The 5,123-nt window shown below is 38.0% G+C and overlaps 1 long non-coding RNA gene across 1 annotated transcript; it reads left to right on the top strand.

The window, feature by feature from the left end:
* The first annotated feature begins 602 nt into the window (after positions 1-602).
* Positions 603-1,042, top strand: LOC109147893. The gene is made up of 3 exons (XR_002048721.1): positions 603-799; positions 886-959; positions 1,021-1,042. It is a non-coding gene; the product is annotated as an uncharacterized LOC109147893 (long non-coding RNA).
* Positions 1,043-5,123: the final 4,081 nt, after the last annotated feature.

The raw sequence follows: 5,123 nt of genomic DNA, 5'->3' as shown, positions 1-5,123 counted from the left end.
TAAATCTTTTTTTTTTTATTTCTTTAATTTAAGTTTTTTTTTTTTATTTATGCTTATGTGGCAGCCAAGTACCCACTCTAACGCTTATGTGGCGCGTCACGAGGGCAATTGCCGACTTTTACCTCAGAAGTTATCGGCTAATGGTGTCAACTGACCAAAAATCGTGTGTTCATGTGTTCAATTGAACTTTTTAAAAATTCATGGTGCTAATTGACTTTTAGCGAAATGTTTAAGGGCATATTTGATCATTTTCTCAAAAAAATTGGTGCTAGTTATGTCATTTAATATATGTTATATGAACCTTTTTTGCTTGTGAAATTACTAAATTATGAGAAAATTACACTTTTGGTCCTATGACTATAGGGGAGGTGGTAATTTCAGTTCATGACTTTTAAAACTAACAAATTTAGTCCTTTTAGTATGTTTTTTTTAGCAGATTTGGTCCTTCTGGCCAAATCACAGGCCAAAAGTCACCGGAAAAATGTAAATCATTTTTTATTATTTAATTATGAGGACAAATTGGTCATTTCTAAGTCATTTCTTCTTCTTTCTCTTCCTCCTTGCCAAACATCTCCGCCGGAGAAAGCTTAGTATTTGGTTTCTTGTTTTTACCAGAAATCTGGGAATATGGGAAGAATGAGTTCATGGATGAGACGCGTTGACGAGGAAGACGGAGATGGGGAAAGGTATAATCCAGCTGGGTGCATGTGGAAGCGATTCATATGTGCTCTGGACTACCATCACTAGCACTATAATAATGTCAGGAAGAAGCTTCTGCCCAGAGTGATAAATGATAAGAGTAAGCATCTCAGCTCTCAAATACCCAATTAATCAACTGTTTATTGTTTATGATTTTTAATCCTGGAACAACTTGGAGTTCTGCAGACAAGACCAAATCGATTCACAATGATACTGGAAAAGCACAGAGACTTTTGGAGGATGAAGAAACATATTTGCAGGTAAATATATGCAAATTCTTTTGTTTTTTCATGAATTCAGACTAAAACCAGAACATCCTAGGTTAACCAGAACCCGAAAAAGCTATCCCAAAGAATGCAAAGGATCTCTTAGATAGCTTTGGTCTCATGGGTGATGAAGAGGATAACAGGACTCTGAATCGAGCCTCGACCCTTGATTTTCGATGTAAAACAACAGAACAGAAGGAAGATGACACTATAGTGAACTTGCCTATCAAAGAAGATAATCAAGTGGCAGAGATTGAGGGCAAGAATGATGATCGAAAATCTTCATTTCTTCACAGAAGAAGTACTTCCCTGAATGAGTCATTAGACAGGTATTCCAGGCTATATGATCACAGTTTTGGCAAGGAAGTTGAATTGAAACCTTCTAGGAGCTTAAAGGTGACAAACGAGCGCGTGATTCCATCAATTCTTTTCAGAAGGATACGCTCTTTATCAGTGGAATCGAGCTGTTTCCTTCAACTCGAGCTACTCGGTACTGCTCCATTCTCAGATCATGCAGTCAGGACAGCAGAAGAGAGCAGTTCTATGAATGTTACAAGCGAGGGTGAGGGCGATGAGAAGATGAAATGCTAAGCTTTCTCGGGCGGAGATGTTTGGCAAGGAGGAAGAGAAAGAAGAAGAAATGACTTGGAAATGACCAATTTGTCCTCATAGTTAAATAATAAAAAATGATTTACATTTTTCCGGTGACTTTTGGCCTGTGATTTTGCCGGAAGGACCAAATCTGCCAAAAAAACATACTAAAAGGACTAAATTTGTTAGTTTTAAAATTCACGAACTGAAATTACCACCTCCCCTATAATCATAGGACCAAAAGTGTAATTTTCTCCTAAATTATTAGGAGAGATCAATTTAATGTTAAATAGATAAAAATGCAACAGGTGACCAAAGTAATAATGTTAGTAAATTCATGAAATTAAGTGTGATTAAATTTAATATTAAAGATTAAATATGATAATATCAAAAAAACTGTGAGATTAAAAATATAGCATTCACCATAAAAAAAAATAAAAAATAATAAAAAAAAAAATCAGGAAGACTACAATTTGGGACAATGGAATCTCTGCGGAAGGAGTTGTTTAGTGTGAACCAAAATGGACAGGGTTTTTAACGACATTAAAGTGTTTGTGGGATTCTAAAGTTTATTTATTTATTTTTTTAATTCCCCTTTTCCAGGAATGAATATATTTTTAAGACCTAATGAACGATTTGGTCTCTCAATTATTAGCGAATTGTCAATGTAGTCCCTCAATAGCTTATTCATCGATTTGGTTCTCGAATACAATTATTTTTAGTCGATTTAGTCCATTCGGTCGTCAATTTAGTCCCCGAAAACAATTATTTTTAGTCGATTTAGTCCTTCCGGCCATCGACGGAAGACAACCTAATGTGCGTTCTTAAAGTGCTTTGTTATGTGCTTAATGTGCGTGATTTGTGTACTTAATATGAGTGATTTATGTTCTTAAGGTGCTTTGTTTGTGTGCTTAAGGTGCGTGAGTTGCATCTGTACTTAAATATGCGTCATGTTAATGCTTAAGGTGCGTCCAACCGCGCAACCGCACCGGAAGTATCACCCGCATCTGAACCCCCCCCCCCCCCCCCCCCCCCCCACACACACACACACACACACACACACACACACATATATATATATATATATATATATATATATATATATATATATATATATATATATATATATATATATATATTTGGGAGTTGCCATTTGCCCCTCAAAAATGGCACCCATTGCTTATCATTGATTTCAAATTTAATGAATGAAATTTTTTGATCTAATTTTTGATTTATTTTTTCATTTTAATTGCCCTCAATTTTTAAAGAAATAACAACTTTACCATTACTTTTTTGTCTTCTTCCTCTTTGTCTTGATGTGATCTTTGTATTCTTTTTTCTCCATCATTCCAACACTCCATTCGTTTTTTTTAAACATTTTTTTTTTAAAAAAAAAAACCACTACATTATTCTAGCTAACATCTTCATTCTCCCTATTAGGACTCTATGTATCTGAGTCTGTTTAGAACTTCTTATCCTCGTCACACTGTGACTCCCTACTTCTTATCCTTATCACACTGTGACTCTCTATTGTATATATTCACATCATCTGATCTCATTGTAATCAAGTTCAGAAAATATAATACAATTAGTTCTCATCTGGTATCAGTTAGCTAGGGTTTTGTGATTCATAAAATCAAGAAGATGCAGCGCTGCGGTGGCAACCTTAATTACCGTGGAGGTCAGCAACGTGGCTTCGATGATCCGTGTCAAATCTGTAAAGGTTTCGGCCACACAGGAGTCAATTGTTTTTGGGGCTATGATGATCCGTGTCAAATTTGTAAACGTTTTGGTCACACGGGAGTCAATTGTTTTTGGCGCTATGATGATCCATGTCAAATTTGTAAACGTTTTAGTCACACGGGATCCAATTGTTTTTCGCGCTATAATGATCCGTGTCAAATTTGTAAAAGTTTCGGTCACACGGGAGTCAACTGTTTTCGGCGATATTCAGGGGCTCCGGGTTCTCAGGCTAATTTGGTGTTTCAGAATGGTTTAGTTGCTAAAACTTCGTCAAATTATCATACTTGGGTTCCGGACACTGGAGCCACAAATCATGCAACTCCAAACATTGCTGCCCTGTCTGCATCGGAGAAATACACTGGTAATGACACTTTACGTGTCGGTGACGGTATGGGTTTATCTATTAGTCATGTTGGCCATGCCTCTTTTATTACCCCTTCTAGATCATTTACATTGTCCCATATACTTCACGTTCCACGTTTGTCTACTTCTTTATTATCTGTTCAGAAGTTTGCATCCGATAATAAAGTCTTTTTTGAGTTTCACCCCTCCTTTTTTGTTGTGAAGGATATCAATACCAAGGAAATACTTCTACGGGGCAATAGTTTGGGGGGACTATACACACTTTCATTACCTAGTTCGTCTCGGTCAGCGTTTCTTTCCGCTCGTGCCTCGGCTTCCACTTGGCACAATCGTCTGGGTCATCCTCATAACCGTGTTTTTAGCCATATACTTCGTTCTTGTTTAGTTAGTGGGTCTCGTGATAATATTCGTTGTCATAATTCTTTATGCAATGCGTGTCAATTAGGCAAATCTGTCCGTTTTCCCCTCCCTCGTGTTGCTTCCTCTAGTTCTCAAGTCCTAGATCTTATTTACACAGAAATTTGGGGTCATGCGCCCACTTTATCTACTTCTGGCTTCCGTTATTTTGTGATCTTTGTGGATGACTATTCCCGTTATACATGGTTCTTCCCTATGAAATTAAAGTCTGATCTTTATGTCATCTTTGATTAATTTCGTACTCTTGTTGAACGGTCCTTTAATTGCAAAATAAAAGCCATTCAGTCTAATTTAGGTGCTGAGTACAAAAAGTTGCATTCTTCGTTTGTTCAATTAGGAATTCAACATAGACAATCCTGTGCCTATACACATGAACAGAATGGTCGTGTTGAACGGAAACATCGCCACATTGTTGAAACTGGTCTGGCTCTTCTAGCTCATGCCTCTGTTCCTTTGAAATTTTGGGATTTTGCCTTTGAGACTGCTGTCTATTTAATTAACAGAATGCCATCTTCTGTATTAAATAACTCCAGTCCTCATCTCTTGTTACATAAATCCCCTCCTTCCTATCTTTTTCTTCGTGTCTTTGGGTGTTTATGCTATCCTCATCTTCGACCATATAATCGTCATAAGATGTCATACAGGTCTTCTCCATGTGTCTTCCTATGTTATTCTGAGTCCTTTAGGGGGGTACAGATGCATGGACTTACATACTAATAAGATTTACACATGCAGGCATGTCAGATTTGATGAAGAAGTTTTCCCCTTTGCTACTAAAACTTCTTTGCAGGATCTATCTACTCCGTTTTCTGGACCTTGGGCGGAATCTGTTCTCAGTCATAGCACACCTATTCCTGTCGTGTCCAATGATGAGCCACCAGATCCGCCGCTACGAGTTTCATTCGAACCAGCCGTGGATCCCGGACAGGCTGCCTCGTCGGGTGATCCGGTTTGGAGCCCGTTGCTCGCTACCGAGGCCGTCCACGTGGGCAGTCCACCAGGCCCAATGTCCGTACTCACTCTATGGCCACTCGCAGTAACGCA

This window comes from Ipomoea nil, unplaced genomic scaffold (assembly GCF_001879475.1).
Source record: "Ipomoea nil cultivar Tokyo-kokei standard unplaced genomic scaffold, Asagao_1.1 scaffold2036, whole genome shotgun sequence".
In the NCBI taxonomy this organism is placed as follows: Eukaryota; Viridiplantae; Streptophyta; class Magnoliopsida; order Solanales; family Convolvulaceae; genus Ipomoea; species Ipomoea nil.
The sequence above is the reverse complement of the archived record's forward strand: the minus strand, read 5'-3'. Positions and strand labels throughout refer to the sequence as shown.